Genomic DNA, 20,498 nt, shown 5'->3' on the forward strand with positions numbered 1-20,498 from the left:
ATTAAGCGTGTCTGTTCCCCCGCAGCTCGATAGTAAACTGGCCTGCGGGGGAAGACTCCGGCTTCTTATACTCCGCCTTCAGGGCAGAGCTAGAGGTCAACGGCCAACCAGGACCCGGGATCTGTCAGCCAATGACATTAGGGCTTCCAGTCCCACATGACCCCCAATACATACTACCACATTCACCCCTTGTCAAAAATGAACCCGGCGGGGTGATGCTTCGTATGGTGGTAAGGGTTTACAGGGCTGGTCCTGGGAGGAAAAAAAACATTCACATGGCAATACAGTATTGTACAATTTTGTCCTGTTGCAACTATTTACAGAGGGTATAGGAAGAAAAGCAAAATGTTCTTGTGAAAGTCCATATTTAGTTTTAGATCGACGCCACGAGTCGGTCGGGTGGTCTGGTCGTCCGTGTCGATCGCCTCGGCCCCGGTGGTGGTGGTGCTTGTACCGGTGTTGTCGCCTCCAGGAGCCTTACGGTTTCAGCTTGGGCTTTATTCTTGGTCGGTGCTGAGGGGAGGGGAACCGATCCTCCTGGGAAGGGGGCGGTCGCGGGGTGCGGCGGTGGCAGGAAGGGGGGGGTTGGGTTGATGGTGTCGGGGGGGGGGTGCGTGTTGCCGGCGGGCGCCAGATCCCGCAGGGAGACCGTGTCCTGTCGGCCGTCGGGGTACTCCACGTAGGCGTACTGGGGGTTCGCGTGGAGGAGGTGAACCCTTTCGACCAACGGGTCCACCTTATGTGCCCGCACATGCTTTCGGAGCAGGATGGGTCCTGGGGCCGCCAGTCAGGTCGGCAGCGACGTTCCAGAGGAGGACCTCCTAGGGAAAACAAGGAGACGCTCATGAGGCATTTGATTAGTGCTCGTACATAATAGCGACCGGATGGAGTGGAGAGCGTCCGGGAGGACCTCCTGCCACCGTGAAACTGGGAGGTCCCTGGACCGTAGGGCCAGTAGGACGGCCTTCCAGACCGTGCCGTTCTCCCTCTCTACTTGCCCGTTCCCCCGGGGGTTGTAGCTGGTCGTCCTGCTTGAGGCTATGCCCTTGCTGAGCAGGAACTGGCGCAGCTCGTCACTCATGAAAGAGGACCCCCTGTCGCTGTGGACGTATGCGGGGTAACCGAACAGTGTGAAGATGCTGTTCAGGGCTTTAATGACTGTGGCCGCGGTCATGTCAGAACAGGGAATGGCAAAAGGGAAGCGGGAGTATTCGTCCACCACATTAAGAAAATATGCGTTGCGGTCGGTGGAGGGGAGGGGCCCTTTGAAATCGAGACTGAGGCGTTCAAAGGGGCGGGAAGCCTTAATCAGGTGCGCACCATCCGGCCTGAAAAAATGCGGCTTGCATTCTGCGCAGATGTGGCAGTCCCTTGTGACTGTACGGACCTCCTCTAAAGAGTATGGGAGATTGCGGGACTTGATGAAGTGGTAAAACCGAGTGACCCCCGGGTGGCAGAGGTCCTCGTGGAGGGTTTGGAGGCGGTTAATTTGTGCGTTGGCACATGTGCCGTGGGATAGGGCATCAGACGGCTCGTTCAGCTTTCCGGGACGATACAAAATCTCATAGTTGAAGGTGGAGAGCTCGATCCTCCACCTTAAGATCTTGTCATTTTTGATTTTGCCCCGCTGTGCATTATCGAACATGAAGGCTACCGAGCGTTGGTCAGTGAGGAGAGTGAATCTCCTGCCGGCCAGGTAATGCCTCCAATGTCGCACAGCTTCCACTATGGCTTGGGCTTCCTTTTCTAATGAAGAGTGGTGGATTTCTGAGGCGTGGAGGGTCCGGGAGAAAAAGGCCACGGGTCTGCCCGCTTGGTTAAGGGTGGCCGCTAGAGCTACGTCGGAGGCGTCGCTCTCGATCTGGAAGGGGAGGGACTCGTCGATGGCGCGCATCGTGGCCTTTGCGATATCCGCTTTGATGCGGCTGAAGGCCTGGCAAGCCTCTGTCGACAGAGGGAAGGTCGTGGTCTGTATTAGGGGGCGGGCCTTGTCTGAGTACTGGGGGACCCACTGGGCGTCGTATGAAAAGAACCCCAGGCAGCGTTTCAGGGCTTTTGGGCAGTGCGGGAGGGGAAATTCCATGAGTGCGCGCATACGTTCGGGGTCGGGGCCTATTATCCCATTGCGCACTACGTAGCCCAGAATGGCTAGCCGATCGGTGCTAAAAACGCACTTGTCCTCGTTGTACGTGAGGTTCAAGGCTTTGGCGGTCTGGAGGAATTTTTGGAGGTTGGCGTCGTGGTCCTGCTGATCGTGGCCGCAGATGGTTACATTGTCGAGATACGGGAACGTGGCCCGCAACCCATGTTGATCAACCATTCAGTCCATCTCCCGTTGGAAGACCGAGACCCCGTTTGTGACGCCAAAAGGGACCCGTAGGAAATGGTATAATCGCCCGTCTGCCTCGAAGGCTGTGTACTTGCGGTCACTTGGGCGGATGGGGAGCTGATGGTAGGCGGACTTGAGGTCCACGGTGGAGAAGACTTTATATTGGGCAATCCGGTTGACCATGTCGGATATGCGGGGGAGAGGGTACGCGTCTAGTTGTGTGCACCTGTTGATGGTCTGGCTATAGTCAATGACCATCCTTTGTTTCTCCCCTGTCTTCACTACTACCACCTGCGCTCTCCAGGGACTATTGCTGGCCTGGATTATGCCCTCCTTTAGTAGCCGCTGGACTTCGGACCGAATGAAGGTCCGGTCCTGGGCGCTGTACCCTCTGCTCCTAGTGGCGACGGGTTTGCAATCCGGGGTGAGGTTCGCAAACAAGGACGGAGGTTGCACCTTGAGGGTTGCGAGGCCGCAGATAGTGAGTGGGGGTATTGGGCCGCCAAATTTGAACGTAAGGCTCTGTAGATTGCATTGGAAATCTAATCCCAGCAAGGTGGGGGCACAGAGTTGGGGAAGGACGTTTAGTTTGTAGTTTTTGAACTCCCTCCCCTGCACCGTTAGGGTAACTATGCAGAATCCCTGGATCTGTACGGAATGGGATCCTGCAGCTAGGGAAATCTTTTGTGCGCTGGGATAGGTGGTCAAGGAACAGCGTCTTACCGTGTCGGGGTGTATAAAGCTCTCCGTGCTCCCGGAGTCGACTAGGCATGGCGTCTCGTGGCCGTTTATTAGCACCGTTGTCGTCGTCGTCTGGAGTGTCCGGGGCCGAGCTTGATCGAGCGTAATTGAAGCGAGACGTGGTTGTAGTAGTGGAGTGGGGTCCGTTGTTGCCGTCCAAGATGGCGTCGGGGATGGACAAAATGGCCACCCCATACATCGCACGTGGCTGGGGGGTCACAAGATGGCGGCGGGGATGGACAAAACGGCCGCCCCCACGCGTCGTACAGGTCTGGGGCGGTCCAAGATGGCGGCGCCCCTCCTCCCCTCGTGGTGGCCGGGACCCAAAATGGCGGCATCTGTGGGTCGCACATGGTGCGCTGGGGGGGCTGGGGAGCGCTAGGACCGCGAGCGCTAGGACCGCGAGCACTAGAACCGCGAGCGCTAGGACCGCGCGGAGCTCCCTCACCGGGGACAGCGGTGGTCGGGGCCCAAGTAGGTGGCGCCGGCGGGTCAGGCGTGGGGCGCGGGGTGGGGGTTAGGGGGGCGTTAGGGACGCGCAAAACTCCCTCCTCTCCGTGGAGAGTGTTGGCCGGGACCCAAAGCGGTAGCGCCGGCGGCGGGTCATACATGGGCTGCGGGGAGGGGGGTTGGGGAGCGTAAGCGCCGTGCAGGGCTCCCTGTTCTCCCGGGACCGCGGTGGTCGGGACCCAGAGAGGCTGCGCCTGCGGGTCGTACATGGCGTGCTGGGGGGGTTGGGGCGCGTAAACGGCTTGCAGGGCTCCCTGTTCTCCCGGGACAGCGGCGACCTCGCGGGACCGGCACACAACCGCATAATGGCCCTTTTCCCCGCAGCTTTTGCAGATAGCTGCGCGGGCCGGGCAGCGCTGTCGGGGGTGTTTCGCCTGGCCGCAGAAATAACAGCGGGCGCCCCCGGTGCGACTCGGCGTTTGGACCGCGCAAGCCTGTGGGGTGTCCGGGGGGGGGGTAGGTGGTTTGCCGCGACGGGTACGTACGGGGCCCAGTGGGCTGCCGCGCGGTCGGGGCCGTAGGCGCGGGTATTACGCGCGGCCACGTCTAGGGAGGCTGCTAGGGCCCGTGCCTCTGAGTCCTAGCGACTCTTTTTCTAGAAGTCTTTGGCGGATTTGGGAGGATTGCATACCTGCCACAAAAGCATCGCGCATTAACATGTCCGTGTGTTCGTTTGCGTTCACCGACGGGCAGCTGCAGGCTCGTACCAAAATCAGCAGCGCGGCGTAGAATTTGTCCATCGATTCTCCGGGAGCTTGCCGTCTCATCGCGAGCTGGTAGCGAGCGTAGATTTGGTTAACTGGGCGGACATAGAGACTTTTCAGTGCTGCGAACGCCGTCTGGAAATCCTCCGCGTCTTCGATGAGAGAGAAAATCTCCGTGCTCACCCTCGAGTGCAGGACCTGCAGTTCTTGGTCTTCTGTGACCCGGCCAGTGGTCGTTCTGAGGTAGGCCTCGAAGCAAGTCTGCCAGTGCTTGAAGGCTGCTGCCGCGTTCACTGCGTGGGGGCTGATCCTCAGGCATTCCGGAATGATCCTGAGCTCCATAGTCCTTTTTAGGCACGCTTAATAAATTGTAGCGCACAAAGACTCCGTGAGACGAATAGAGTGAAGTCGATGAGGCTTTATTAAGCGTGTCTGTTCCCCCGCAGCTCGATAGTAAACTGGCCTGCGGGGGAAGACTCCAGCTTCTTATACTCCGCCTTCAGGGCGGAGCTAGAGGTCAACGGCCAACCAGGACCCGGGATCTGTCAGCCAATGACATTAGGGCTTCCAGTCCCACATGACCCCCAATACATACTACCACAGGGTGTGATTTTACACCTGATTTCGCAAGGAGCGCAAACGGTGACATGGGCACGAGATAGGCAAGAAAACAAGTCAGTCAAGGAGACTGCTGGAGGCATCAAAGTTAATTTTGCTACCGGGAGGCGAGGTGAGGGTGGGGAGGGCATGCAGTGCCACCCTGTGCCTGGGGCCAGTGCCAGGTTGGCAGTGCCATGGGTGAGTCCTCTAGGGAGCCCTGGAGGAAGGGGGGGTTGGGAATCCCCTTATATGTGCCGGGGGTGACCGGGTGCAGAAAGACCCCACCCCCGATACCTATGTGGTTATTGGTGAGGGGGAGGAAAGGATAGCCCCTCCCCCATAAATGTGTGGGTTGTTGGGGGGGGGGGGATCACCCAATGCCTCCGTGATGGGGGGGGGGGGCTTGCCCCAAAACTTTCAGGGGGGGGGGGGTCCTCCGTGTATGTAGTGTGGGGGCAGCTGGAGAGGGAGTTCATTTTCAGTGATGCACGGGAGCCCTTTAAAGATGGCATGGTGCCCTGACCCCTGTGGAGCCAGCCTTGCCAGCTGTACCAGACCCCGACCCGCCAGAGAGGCACCGCAAACCACACCCCGAGATCCTCAAAGTGGCAGAAAATCAGGTGTGAAAACCCGGCTGTGCATCTGGAGAGATACACGTTGGTTTTCAGTAAGAACCTGGGGCAGGTACGGTGGGGCAGCACGGTAGCACAGTGGTTAGCACAGTTGCTTCACAGCTCCAGGGTCCCAGGTTCGATTCCCGGCTTGGGTCACTGTCTGTGCGGAGTCTGCACGTCCTCCCCGTGTCTGCGTGGGTTTCCTCCGGGTGCTCCGGTTTCCTCCCACAGTCCAAAGATGTTCAGGTAAGGTGGATTGGCCGTGCTACATTGCCCTCAGTGTCCAAAATTGCCCTTAGTGCTGGGTGGGGTTACTGGGTTGTGGGAGGTGTGGGCTTGGGTAGGGTGCTCTTTCCAAGAGCCGGTGCAGACTCGATGGGCCAAATGGCCTCCTTCTGTACTGTAAATTCTATGATCTATGAACCTGGCACATTGACAAGGTTTGGTAGAATTCCCTAGCACCCTAGCACCGTAGCCAAGCCCACACCTCCCACAACCCAGTAACCCCACCCAGCACTAAGGGCAATTTTGGACACTGAGGGCAATGTAGCACGGCCAATCCACCTAACCTGCACATCTTTGGACTGTGGGAGGAAACCGGAGCACCCGGAGGAAACCCACGCAGACACGGGGAGGACGTGCAGACTCCGCACAGACAGTGACCCAAGCCGGGAATCGAACCTGGGACACTTTATATCTTTTCTTCGAGCAAAGCCGCACACAATATTCCAGGTGTGGTCTTACAAAGGCCCTGTACATCTGCAGTAAGACATCTCTGCTCCTGTACTCAAATCCTCCTGCACACAGCCAATATACATAGGGTACTCTGGTCCTCTTGCAATGAAGGCCAACCTGGTATATTTGCCTTTGTAACTGCTTTATTTCAGAGACTGGCATACAAGGACACCCAGGTCCCTTTGTACATCAATGTTTCCCAATCTATCACCATTTAAATAATACTCTGCCATTCTGTTTCTCCATCACGAGTGGATAAGTTCACATTTATCCACGTTATACTCCATCTGTTGTGTACTTACCCACTCACGCACCTTGTCTAAATTACCTTGAAGCCTCTTAACATCCACCTCACCACTCACCTCCCCACCACGTTTTGTGTTGTCAGAAAACTTGGAAATATTACATTTTGTTTCCTCATCCAAGTGATTGATGTATATTGTGAGTAGCTGGGGCCCAAGCACTGATCACTGCAGGTCCCCACGAGTCACTTCCTGCCACTGGGGCTGGTTTAGCACAGGGCTAAAGAGCTGGCTTTTAAAGCAGACCAAGGCAGGCCATCAGCACAGTTCAATTCCCGTACCAGCCTCCCCGAACAGGCGCCGGAATGTGGCGACTAGGGGCTTTTCACAGTAACTTCATTTGAAGCCTACTTGAGACAATAGGCGATTTTCATTTTCATTTAATTTCACTCTGAAAAATACCTATTTAGTACATAGAACATAGAACATACAGTGCAGGAGGAGGCCATTCGGCCCATCGAGTCTGCACCGACCCACTTAAGCCCTCACTTCCACCCTAACCCAATAACCCCTCCTAACCTTTTTTGGACACTAAGGGCAATTTAGCATGCCCCATCCACCTAACCTGCCCGTCTTTGGACTGTGGGAGGAAACCGGAGCACCCGGAGGAAACCCACGCAGACATGGGGAGAACGGGCAGACTCCGCACAGACAGTGACCCAGCCGGGAATCGAACCTGGAACCCTGGCGCTGTGAAGCCACAGTGCTAACCACTATGCTACTGTGCTGCCCACATTTATTTATTTATTTACCTATTTATTCCAACTCTCTGTTTCCTGTCTGCTAACCAATTCGCAATCTAACATGTTACCCTCCCAATACCATGCGCTTTAATTTTTGCACATTAACCTCTTCTGTGGGACTTTATCAAAAGCTTTCTGAAAATCCATCACATCCACTGGTTTATCCTTATCTATTCTCCTCATTACATCTTCAAAAAACTTCAGTAGGTCTGTCGAACATGATTTTCCTTTCATAAATCCATGTTGACTTGTCTAATCCGGTTGATATTTTCCAAGAGTCCTGTTATCCCATCCTTTATAATAGACTCCAGCATTTTCCCGATGGCTGATATGAGGCTTACTGGTCTGTCATTCCCTACTTTATCCTTCCCTCTTTTCTTAAATAGCGGGGTACATCTACAACCCTCCAATCTGCCGAAACTGTTCCAGAATCTACAGAATTTTGGAAGATAACAACCAATGCATCCGCTATTTCCATGTTTAGCATTGGGCTAAATAGCTGGCTTTGAAAGCAGACCAAAGCAGGCCAGCAGCACGGTTCAATTCCCGTACCAGCCTCCCTGAACAGGCGCCGGAATGTGGCGACTAGGGGCTTTTCACAGTAACTTCATTTGAAGCCTACTTGTGACAATAAGCGATTGTCATTCATTTCATTTAAGGCTACCTCCTTTAGTACCCTGGGATGTCGATTATCAGGCCTGGAGATTTATCGGAATTCAATCGCATTAATTTCTCCACTACTATTTTTTTAGTAATACTAATTTTCTTCAATTCCTCCTTCTCACTCGACCCTTGATTCCTTAGCATTTCTGGGAAGTTATTTGCGTCTTCCTCTGTGAAGACAGAACTAAAGCAATTGTTAAATTATTCTGCCATTTCCTTGTTCCCCATGATCAATTCCCCCATTTGGAGCTGTAAGGGGCCTATATTTCTCTTCACTAATGTTTTTCTTTTTACATTCCTGTAGAAGCTTTTACAGTCCACTTTTATGTTTTTTTTTGCAAGTTTACTCTCATACTCTGTTTTTCCCTGAATCAATCTCCTGGTCCACCTTTGCTGAATTCTAAACCGTTCCCAATCCTCAGATTGTTACTTTTTCTAGCAACTTGACCTTTGGATCCAATACTATCCTTAATTTCTTTCGTTACCCATGGTTGGACCACTTTACCCGTTGTGTGTTTGCGTCAGAAAGGAATGTATAACTGTAGCAATGCAAACATTCATTCCTTAAATATTAACCATTGCCTATCCACCGTCTTGCCTTTTAGTAAATTTCCCAATCGTTCTTAGCCAATTCATGCTTCATGCCTACTCAATTTCCTTTCTTTAGATTTAGGACCCTGTGGCTTCTTTTCCCGATGTTGGGATCTTCCGGTCCCACTGATGTCCTCAGGGTTTTCCCTGTGTTGCAGCCTCTGCCCCTGGGAAACACATTCAGACCCAGCGGGCTGGAGTCTCTCTCGCTGGCAGCACACTCACCCTGCAGATTTCCCGAAGGGATGGGGGGTTCCCCCATTGGCCGGCTACCGGGAGGGGGAGAATACCGCTGACGGTTGGGGGGGGGGGGGGGGGGGGGGCGCCGCACAGGAAAACGGGTCTGGCGGGACGGAGAATCCCGGCCAGTGCCTTTAGACTTGTCTTTTTAACATTTTTATAGATCGGTTTTACACACCTTTACCACCGAGAAGGACAAGGGCGGCAGACACAATGGGAGCATCTACACCACATGGATTGCAACGGCTCTAGAAGGCAGCTCACCACCACCTTCTCAAGGCCAGTTAGGAATGGACAATAAATGCAGGCCAATGACACTCACAATTAGGGAATTACATTACTGTGAAAGGAATGCTGACAATAAGGTATAGACAGGACTCAATCAATGTAGATGGTCCCTGTATTAAAGCCCAGACACGATTCATACAGGAGGCAGGACTAAACCAATCATCACTGTACACAACACCTTCAGTCTGAGGCAGCCTTTGCCATTCGATGGTCAATAAAAACCTTTTACCTGCTCCAATCAGTCATTCATCGAACCTGTTCAAACCGATAGCAGTTGCGAAAAATGTTCCCACCCTTGTTGCTCCTCATGAATCCTGAATTTCTGCGAGTGCAGAGATCCCAAAGCGCGCCTGTCCGTACAGCTCCTGCTCATTCTGACCTTCGATATCTGGCTGCACTTTATTGCTTCCTCAGAGTGAGCCGATGACAAGTGGATGATGTCAGGCCTGCACTGTAATATTCTACTTAGGTCACACCTTTGTGTACCAATCTGTGGCCCACATACACAGGGAAATATATTATTGCGTCTTCTCAATGCATGTCCTTATTTAGAGTTAGTCCCAGCCACGGATCAGGTTCCTCACTGTGCCACGCCGACACTCACACACACACACGCACAGCTCTCACACACACTCGCACAGCTCTCACACACACACACACTCACACACACACACACGCACAGCTCTCACACACACACACACACACAGCTCTCACACACACACGCACAGCTCTCACACACTCACACTCACACACACACACACGCACAGCTCTCACACACACTCGCACAGCTCTCACACACACACGCACAGCTCTCTCACACACACTCGCACAGCTCTCACACACACACGCACAGCTCTCACACACACACACACTCGCACAGCTCTCACACACACACACTCGCACAGCTCACACACACTCGCACAGCTCTCACACACACACACACTCGCACAGCTCACACACACTCGCACAGCTATCACACACACACACTCACACACTCGCACAGCTCACACACACTCGCACACACACACTCGCACAGCTCTCACACACACACACACACACTCGCACAGCTCACACACACTCGCACAGCTCTCATACACACACACACACACTCGCACAGCTCACACACACTCCCTGATGCACTTCACTCCGTTTGGTCGCTCCTGTGCACGGCGACTAACGAAACCCCCCATAAACGTCTCTTTGCCTTCCCCAGGAAGCTGTGCGAGTGTGTGTGTGAGAGCTGTGCGAGTGTGTTTGTGTGTGTGAGAGAGCTGTGCGAGTGTGTGTGTGAGCACTGTGCGAGTGTGTGTGTGTGTGTGTGAGAGCTGTGCGAGTGTGAGTGTGTGTGGGAGCTGTGCAAGTGTGTGGGAGCTGTGCGAGTATTTGTGTGTAAGAGAGCTGTGTGTGTGAGCTGTGCGAGTGTGTGTGTGAGAGAGAACTGTGCGAGTGTGTGTGTGAGAGTCAGCTGTGCCAGTGTGTGTGTGTGAGATGTGCGAGTGTGTGTGGTGAACCACTGTAATAGGAGATGTGAGGTAGGACCTGCGCTACAAGTTCGCCGGTAGCTCCTGCCGGCTGGCTCCGCCCAGGGAGAACCGTATAAATACGTATGACCTCCAGTGCCCTGCCGTTTCGCCAGCTGCAGCAGGAGGCCACGCACCTGACTGTAATAAAGCCACAGTTGTACCCAACTTTAGTCTTTATGCAATTGATCGTGCATCAATTTATTACAGTCAGATTTTCCACAGAATGGATATCCGAATTAAGCCCGATCGCCTGCAGCTGGATCCGCACTCACCCGACGCAAGGAAAGACATTACTCACTGACGAGCATGTTTTGAGGCTTACATCAACGCTGCGGACCCCGAGCCAACAGAGGCTCAGAAGATAAACGTCCTGTACTCCAGACTGAGCTCCAGCGTGTTCCCGTTGATCCAAGACGCCACGAATTACACAAAAGCAATGGAACTCCTTAAGGAACACTACGCGCAGAAGGCGAACACGCTCTTCGCCAGGCATGTACTCGCCACCCGCTCGCAACTACCTGGTGAGTCCATCGAAGACTTCTGGCGGGCCCTAATTCCACTCGTCCGGGACTGGGACTGTCAGGCCGTTACGGCCGCCGAACACGCAAATTTCCTCATGCGCAATGCCTTCGTGACGGGGATTGCCTCGGACCACATCCGAGAACGATTACTGGAAGGGGCCACACTCAAGCTGGCGGAGACGAAAACCTTGGCGCTCTCCATGACGGTTGCATCCCGTAACGTACAATCGGACCTCTCCCGCCGCGCTGCCCACCCTTCCTACCCCTCCTGGACCCCGACGACGACCTCCTCAGCCGGGGCCCTGCCTTCCCAATACGCCTGCGCCGTACGCCGATCCGCGCACCCCAGGGGTCCCCGTTGCTACTTCTGCGGTCAGCAGAAGCATCCCCGCCAACACTGCCCAGCCCGCACTGCAGTTTGTAAAGCCTGCAATAAAAAGGGCCACTTCGCAGCTGTGTGCCAGGCCCGCGCAGTCGCTGCGATCGCGCCCGCTATCGCCCCCTCCCCCACGCCAGACGCACAATGGGAGCCGCCATCTTCTCCTCCTGGGTCCATGTGCGACCAATGGGCGGCGCCATCTTGTCCCAAACCCGCAATGTGCGCACCATGGGCGCCGCCATCTTGTCCCCCACAGGGTCCCCTGACATCCCGACATCGGAACCGCACACGCTCGCCACCCGAAGCATCCGATGGCTACCCGCAGCTCGCTTCGATGTCGCTGGACCAATCTCGCCCGCACAACCTGGCCACTGCGTCGACGACGGTTAAAATCAACGGCCACGACTTCCGGGTGCGGCGATGACCAGCTGAGTTGCACGTTTCGGCAGCTCCCGGTGAAACGGACTTTTGGGCTCTTGATAGGAGCCCCAACGGCAATTTTGACGGCTAAAAACACTGTGCGGTAAACCAGAAGGGAATCCCTCCTGGATACGGACGAAAAAAGGAGGAGAAAGTGGCCGGATTGCAGTGGATCCTTTAGAACAGCGGCAAGGAAGGCAAGCAAAAACCAAGATGGCGTCGGAAGGTGGCAGTTTAACATGGGGCCCTGAACAACAAGAGTTCTTGAAATGCTGCGTGGAAGAGCTCAAAAAGGAAATGAAGAAAGAGCTGTTGGCCCCGATACTACAGGCGATCGAAGGGCTAAAGGAGGAACAAAAGACCCAGGAGCGGGAGCTTCGGGTCGTGAAGGCAAAGGCAGCCGAGAATGAGGACGACATACAGGGCCTGGTGATGAAGACGGAGACGCATGAGGCACATCAGAAACGATGTGTGGAAAGGTTGGAGGCACTGGAGAACAACGCAAGGAGGAACAACCTGAGGATTCTTGGTCTTCCTGAAGGTGCGGAGGGAGCGGACGTCGGGGCGTATGTGAGCACGATGCTGCACTCGTTAATGGGAGCGGAGGCCCCGGCGGGTCCGTTGGAGGTGGAGGGAGCATACCGAGTGATGGCGCGAGGACCGAGAGCAGGAGAAATTCCCAGAGCCATAGTGGTGAGATTCCTCCGTTTAAAGGATAGAGAAATGGTCCTTAGATGGGCAAAGAAAACTCGGAGCAGTAAATGGGAGAACGCGGTGATCCGCGTTTATCAAGACTGGAGTGCGGAGGTGGCGAGAAGGAGGGCGAGCTTTAATCGGGCCAAGGCGGTGCTTCATAAAAAGAAGATAAAATTTGGAATGCTGCAACCGGCAAGACTGTGGGTCACATATCGAGGGAGGCACCACTACCCGGGGCAAACCTATGGTTGTTTCTTATCGGGGACCCACCCAAGGCTCCAGTCTTTCCCCTATGCCGTCTCTACTGTCCCCAAATCTTCAGTGTAGCCACCACCACCGGGCTTGTGGTGTAGGTCCTCGGTGAGAACGGCAATGGGGCTGTCACCATAGCCTGTAGGCTAGTCCCCCTACAGGACGCCCTCTCTAATCTCTTCCCGGGGGTGGTTCATGAGGACCAAACTGGGTTTGTGAAGGGGAGACAGCTGAACACGAATATACGGAGGCTGTTAGGGGTAATGATGATGGCCCCACCAGAGGGTGAAACGGAGATAGTAGTGGCGATGGATGCCGAGAAAGCATTTGATAGAGTGGAATGGGATTATCTGTGGGAGGTGTTGAGGAGATTTGGGTTTGGAGAGGGGTATGTTAGATGGGTGCAGCTGTTGTATAGGGCCCCAGTGGCGAGTGTGGTCACGAATGGACGGGGATCGGCATATTTTCGGCTCCATAGAGGGACAAGGCAGGGATGTCCTCTGTCCCCATTACTGTTTGCACTGGCGATTGAGCCCCTGGCGATAGCGCTGAGAGGTTCCAAGAGATGGAGGGGAATACTTAGGGGAGGAGAAGAACACCGGGTATCTTTATATGCGGATGATCTGCTACTATATGTGGCGGATCCAGCGGAGGGGATGCCAGAAATAATGCGGACACTTGGGGAGTTTGGGGATTTTTCAGGGTATAAATTGAACATGGGGAAGAGTGAGCTGTTTGTGGTGCATCCAGGGGAGCAGAGTAGAGAAATAGAAGACCTACCGTTGAGGAAGGTAACAAGAGACTTTCGTTACCTGGGGATCCAGATAGCTAAGAATTGGGGCACATTGCACAGGCTAAATTTGACGCGGTTGGTGGAACAGATGGAGGAAGATTTCAAGAGATGGGATATGGTAGCATTGTCAATGGCAGGGAGGGTGCAGGCGGTTAAGATGGTGGTCCTCCCGAGATTCCTCTTTGTGTTTCAGTGCCTCCCGGTGGTGATCACGAAGGCTTTTTTCAAAAGGATAGAAAAGAGTATCATGGGTTTTGTTTGGGCCGGGAAGACTCCGAGAGTGAGGAAGGGATTCTTACAGCGTAGTAGGGATAGGGGGGGGATTGCACTACCGAGCCTAAGTGAGTATTATTGGGCCGCTAATATTTCAATGGTGAGTAAGTGGATAGGAGAGGAGGAAGGAGCGGCGTGGAAGAGATTAGAGAGGGCGTCCTGTAGGGGGACCAGCCTGCAGGCTATGGTGACAGCCCCATTGCCGTTCTCACCAAGGAACTATACCACGAGTCCGGTGGTGGTAGCTACACTGAAGATTTGGGGACAGTGGAGACGACATAGGGGAAAGACCGGAGCATTGGGGGGGTCCCCGATAAGAAACAACCATAGGTTTGCCCCGGGGGGAATGGATGGGGGATATGGAATGTGGCAAAGAGCAGGAATAACGCAATTGAAAGATCTATTTGTGGATGGGAAGTTCGCGAGTCTGGGAGCGCTGACCGAGAAATATGGGTTGCCCCAAGGGAATGCATTCAGGTACATGCAATTGAGGGCTTTTGCGAGGCAACAGGTGAGGGAATTCCCGCAGCTCCCGACACAAGAGGTGCAGGACAGAGTCATCTCAAAGAAATGGGTGGGGGATGGTAAGGTGTCGGATATATATAGGGAAATGAGGGACGAAGGGGAGACTATGGTGGACGAACTAAAAGGGAAATGGGAAGAAGAGCTAGGGGAGGAGATCGAGGAGGGGCTGTGGGCAGATGCCCTAAACAGGGTAAACTCGTCGTCCTCGTGCGCCAGGCTAAGCCTGATTCAGTTTAAGGTATTACACAGGGCACATATGACTGGAACACGGCTCAGTAAATTTTTTGGGGTGGAGGATAGGTGTGCGAGGTGCTCGAGAAGCCCAGCGAATCATACCCATATGTTTTGGTCATGCCCGGCACTACAGGGATTTTGGATGGGGGTGACAAAGGTGCTTTCGAAAGTAGTAGGAGTCCGGGTCGAACCAAGCTGGGGGTTGGCTATATTTGGGGTTGCACAAGAGCCGGGAGTGCAGGAGGCGAGAGAGGCCGATGTTTTGGCCTTTGCGTCCCTAGTAGCCCGGCGCAGGATATTGCTAATGTGGAAAGAAGCCAAGCCCCCGGGGGTGGAGACCTGGATAAATGATATGGCGGGGTTCATAAAGTTAGAGCGGATTAAGTTCGTCCTAAGGGGTCGGCTCAAGGGTTCACCAGGCGGTGGCAACCGTTCGTCGAATATCTTGCGGAAAGATAGATGGGGGAAAAAGAAGGCAGCAGCAGCAGCCCAGGACTTGGGGGGGGGGGGGGGGGAGGAGGGATGGGGGGGGTGGGGGGGGGTGGCCTGAGACAAGGCAGTGGCCAATTAGGGCTAGTTTTTATTTTTGTTATTTAATATTTATTTATTTGTTGTTGTTTTTTTTTGTTCTTGTTTAAATAAAAAAGGTCATTATTATCTATCTGTATTGTTATAATGTTGTGTAAGGGATGCACAATGTACTGTGTTGGTTGACCAAAAACTTTCAATAAAATATTTATTTAAAAAAAAATAATACATCCCATGAACGTGTTTTCGCCTTCCCCAGGAAGTCCACATCCGGGGTGTCACTCCCGACTTGGCTCGCTGCTCCAGGACCGGTCCTTCTCCGTAGGCACGTCCGACTCCACAAGGCGGACCCCTTGGTGGACAGGGTTCACCAAGGAGGTAGTGATGGGCAAGCTAATGGGGCTAAAGGTAGAAAAGTCTCCTGGCCCTGATGGAATGCATCCCAGAGTGCTAAAAGAGATGGCTAGGGAAATTGCAAATGCATTAGTGATAATTTACCAAAATTCACTGGACTCTGGGTGGTCCCGGCGGATTGGAAATTAGCAAACGTGACACCGCTGTTTAAAAAAGTAGGTAGGCAGAAAGCGGGTAATTTTCGGCCAGTGAGCTTAACTTCTGTAGTAGGGAAGATGCTGGAATCTATCATCAAGGAAGAAATAGCAAGGCATCTGGATGGAAATTGTCCCATTGGGCAGACGCAGCATGGGTTCATAAAGGGCAGGTCGTGCCTAACTAATTTAGTGGAATTCTTTGAGGACATTAACAGTGCGGTAGATAACGGGGAGCCAATGGATGTGGTATATCTGGATTTCCAGAAAGCCTTTGACAAGGTGCCACACAAAAGGTTGCTGCATAAAATAAAGATGCATGGCATTAAGGGGAAAGTAGTAGCATGGATAGAGGATTGGTTAATTAATAGAAAGCAACGAGTGGGGATTAATGGGTGTTTCTCTGGTTGGCAATCAGTAGCTAGTGGTGTCCCTCAGGGATCAGTGTTGGGCCCACAACTGTTCACAATTTACAAAGATGATTTAGAGTTGGGGATCAAGGGCAATGCGTCCAAGTTTGCAGACGACACTAAGATAAGTGGTAAAGCAAAAAGTGCAGAGGATACTGGAAGTCTGCAGAGGGATTTGGATAGGCTAAGTGAATGGGCTAGGGTCTGGCAGATGGAATACAATGTTGACAAATTAGGTTATCCATTTTGGTAGGAATAACAGCAAAAGGGATTATTATTTAAATGATAAAATATTAAAAATGCTGCTGTGCAGAGAGACCTGGGTGTGCTAGTGCATGAGTTGCAACAAGTTGGTTTACAGGTGCAACAGGTGATTAAGAAGGCAAATGGAATTTTGTCCTTCATTGCTAGAGGGATGGAGTTTAAGACTAGGGAGGTTATGCTGCAATTGTATAAGGTGTTAGTGAGGCCACACCTGGAGTATTTTGTTCAGTTTTGGTCTCCTTACTTGAGAAAGGACGTACTGGCACTGGAGGGTGTGCAGAGGAGATTCACTAGGTTAATCCCAGAGCTGAAGGGGTTGGATTACGAGGAGAGGTTGAGTAGACTGGGACTGTACTCATTGGAATTTAGAAGGATGAGGGGGGATCTTTTTTTTTTTATAAATATTTTATTGAAAATTTTTGGTCAACCAACACAGTACATTGTGCATTCTTTACACAACATTATAACAATACAGATAATAATGACCTTTTTTATTTAAACAAGAACAAAAAAAAAAACAACAACAAATAAATAAATATTAAATAACAAAAATAAAAACTAGCCCTAATTGGCAACTGCCTTGTCTCAGGCCACCCCCCCCCACCCCCCCACCCCCCCATCCCTCCCCCCCCCACCCCCCCAAGTCCTGGGCTGCTGCTGCTGCCTTCTTTTTCCCCCATCTATCTTTCCGCAAGATATTCGACAAACGGTTGCCACCGCCTGGTGAACCCTTGAGCCGACCCCCTTAGGACGAACTTAATCCGCTCTAGCTTTATAAACCCTGCCATATCATTTATCCAGGTCTCCACTCCCGGGGGGCTTGGCTTCTTTCACATTAGCAATATCCTGCGCCGGGCTACTAGGGACGCTAAGGCCAAAACATCGGCCTCTCTCGCCTCCTGCACTCCCGGCTCTTGTGCAACCCCAAATATAGCCAACCCCCAGCTTGGTTCGACCCGGACTCCTACTACTTTCGAAAGCACCTTTGTCACCCCCATCCAAAACCCCTGTAGTGCCGGGCATGACCAGAACATATGGGTATGATTCGCTGGGCTTCTCGAGCACCTCGCACACCTATCCTCCACCCCAAAAAATTTACTGAGCCGTGTTCCAGTCATATGTGCCCTGTGTAATACCTTAAACTGAATCAGGCTTAGCCTGGCGCACGAGGACGACGAGTTTACCCTGTTTAGGGCATCTGCCCACAGCCCCTCCTCGATCTCCTCCCCTAGCTCTTCTTCCCATTTCCCTTTTAGTTCGTCCACCATAGTCTCCCCCTTCATCCCTCATTTCCCTATATATATCCGACACCTTACCATCCCCCACCCATTTCTTTGAGATGACTCTGTCCTGCACCTCTTGTGTCGGGAGCTGCGGGAATTCCCTCACCTGTTGCCTCGCAAAAGCCCTCAATTGCATGTACCTGAATGCATTCCCTTGGGGCAACCCATATTTCTCGGTCAGCGCTCCCAGACTCGCGAACTTCCCATCCACAAATAGATCTTTCAATTGCGTTATTCCTGCTCTTTGCCACATTCCATATCCCCCATCCATTCCCCCCGGGGCAAACCTATGGTTGTTTCTTATCGGGGACCCCCCCAATGCTCCGGTCTTTCCCCTATGTCGTCTCCACTGTCCCCAAATCTTCAGTGTAGCTACCACCACCGGACTCGTGGTATAGTTCCTTGGTGAGAACGGCAATGGGGCTGTCACCATAGCCTGCAGGCTGGTCCCCCTACAGGACGCCCTCTCTAATCTCTTCCACGCCGCTCCTTCCTCCTCTCCCATCCACTTACTCACCAGTGAAATATTAGCGGCCCAATAATACTCATTTAGGCTCGGTAGTGCCAGCCCCCCCCTATCCCTACTACGCTGTAAGAATCCCTTCCTCACTCTCGGAGTCTTCCCGGCCCAAACAAAACCCATGATACTCTTTTCTATCCTTTTGAAAAAAGCCTTCGTGATCACCACCGGGAGGCACTGAAACACAAAGAGGAATCTCGGGAGGACCACCATCTTAACCGCCTGCACCCTCCCTGCCATTGACAATGCTACCATATCCCATCTCTTGAAATCTTCCTCCATCTGTTCCACCAACCGCGTCAGATTTAGCCTGTGCAATGTGCCCCAATTCTTAGCTATCTGGATCCCCAGGTAACGAAAGTCTCTTGTTACCTTCCTCAACGGTAGGTCTTCTATTTCTCTACTCTGCTCCCCTGGATTCACCACAAACAGCTCACTCTTCCCCATGTTCAATTTATACCCTGAAAAATCCCCAAACTCCCCAAGTATCCGCATTATTTCTGGCATCCCCTCCGCTGGATCCGCCACATATAGTAGCAGATCATCCGCATATAAAGATACCCGGTATTCTTCTCCTCCCCTAAGTATTCCCCTCCATCTCTTGGAACCTCTCAGCGCTATCGCCAGGGGCTCAATCGCCAGTGCAAACAGTAATGGGGACAGAGGACATCCCTGCCTTGTCCCTCTATGGAGCCGAAAATATGCCGATCCCCGTCCATTCGTGACCACACTCGCCACTGGGGCCCTATACAACAGCTGCACCCATCTAACATAACCCTCTCCAAACCCAAATCTCCTCAACACCTCCCACAGATAATCCCATTCCACTCTATCAAATGCTTTCTCGGCATCCATCGCCACTACTATCTCCGTTTCACCCTCTGGTGGGGCCATCATCATTTCCCCCTAACAGCCTCCGTATATTCGTGTTCAGCTGTCTCCCCTTCACAAACCCAGTTTGGTCCTCATGAACCACCCCCGGGACACATTCCTCTATTCTCATTGCCATTACCTTGGCCAGGACCTTGGCATCCACATTTAGGAGGGAAATTGGTCTGTAGGACCCGCATTGTAGCGGATCCTTTTCCTTCTTTAAGAGAAGCGATATCGTTGCTTCTGACATAGTCGGGGGCAGTTGTCCCCTTTCCTTTGCCTCGTTAAAGGTCCTCGTCAGTAGCGGGGCGAGCAAGTCCAAATATTTTCTGTAAAATTCAACTGGGAATCCGTCCGGTCCCGGGCCTTTCCCGTCTGCATGTTCCTAATTCCTTTCACCACTTCTTCTACCGTGATCTGTGCTCCCAGTCCCACCCTTTCCTGCTCTTCCACCTTGGGAATTTCCAGCCGATCCAAAAAATCCATCATTCTCTCCCTCCCATCCGGGGGTTGAGCTTCATACAATTTTTTATAAAATGTCTTGAACACTTCATTCACTCTCTCCGCTCCCCGCTCCGTCTCTCCTTCCTCGTCCCTCACCCCCCCTATTTCCCTCGCTGCTCCCCTTTTCCTCAATTGGTGTGCCAGCAATCTGCTCGCCTTCTCTCCATATTCATACTGTACACCCTGCGCCTTCCTCCACTGTGCCTCTGCAGTGCCTGTAGTCAGCAAGTCAAATTCCACATGCAGCCTTTGCCTTTCCCTGTACAGTCCCTCCTCCGGTGCTTCCGCATATTGTCTGTCCACCCTTAAAAGTTCTTGCAGCAACCGCTCCCGTTCCTTACTCTCCTGCTTCCCTTTATGTGTCCTTATTGATATCAGCTCCCCCCTCACCACCGCCTTCAACGCCTCCCAGACCACTCCCACCTGAACCTCCCCATTGTCATTGAGTTCCAAGTACTTTTCAATGCACCCCCTCACCCTTAGACACACCCCCTCATCTGCCATTAGTCCCATGTCCATTCTCCAGGGTGGGCGCCCTCTTGTTTCCTCCCCTATCTCCAAGTCTACCCAGTGTGGGGCATGATCCGAAATGGCTATAGCCGTATATTCCGTTCCCCTCACCCTCGGGATCAATGCCCTACCCAACACAAAAAAGTCTATACGTGAATAGACTTTATGGACATAGGAGAAAAACGAGAACTCCTTACTCCTAGGTCTACTGAATCTCCACGGGTCCACCCCTCCCATCTGCTCCATAAAATCCTTAAGCACCTTGGCTGCTGCCGGCCTCCTACCAGTCCTGGACTTCGACCTATCCAGCCTTGGTTCCAACACCGTGTTAAAGTCTCCCCCCATTATCAGCTTTCCCGTCTCTAGGTCCGGGATGCGTCCT

At 52.9% G+C, this 20,498-nt stretch overlaps 1 protein-coding gene across 2 annotated transcripts in view; it reads right to left on the minus strand.

Moving 5' to 3' along the window:
- lrrc24 (leucine rich repeat containing 24) overlaps positions 1-20,498 on the minus strand; it is a 144,530-nt gene that overhangs the window by 27,054 nt on the left and 96,978 nt on the right. Inside the window, exon 1 of one of the 2 annotated variants that reach the window (XM_072508025.1) lies at positions 9,290-9,378. The exons of the other annotated variant lie outside the window; for it this stretch is intronic. The gene's annotated coding sequence lies outside the window, so the exon portion shown is untranslated. Of the gene's footprint in view, positions 1-9,289; positions 9,379-20,498 lie in introns of those variants that run through there. 2 annotated transcript variants of the gene reach the window in all.

This window comes from Scyliorhinus torazame, chromosome 6, assembly GCF_047496885.1.
Source record: "Scyliorhinus torazame isolate Kashiwa2021f chromosome 6, sScyTor2.1, whole genome shotgun sequence".
Taxonomy (NCBI): domain Eukaryota; kingdom Metazoa; phylum Chordata; class Chondrichthyes; order Carcharhiniformes; family Scyliorhinidae; genus Scyliorhinus; species Scyliorhinus torazame.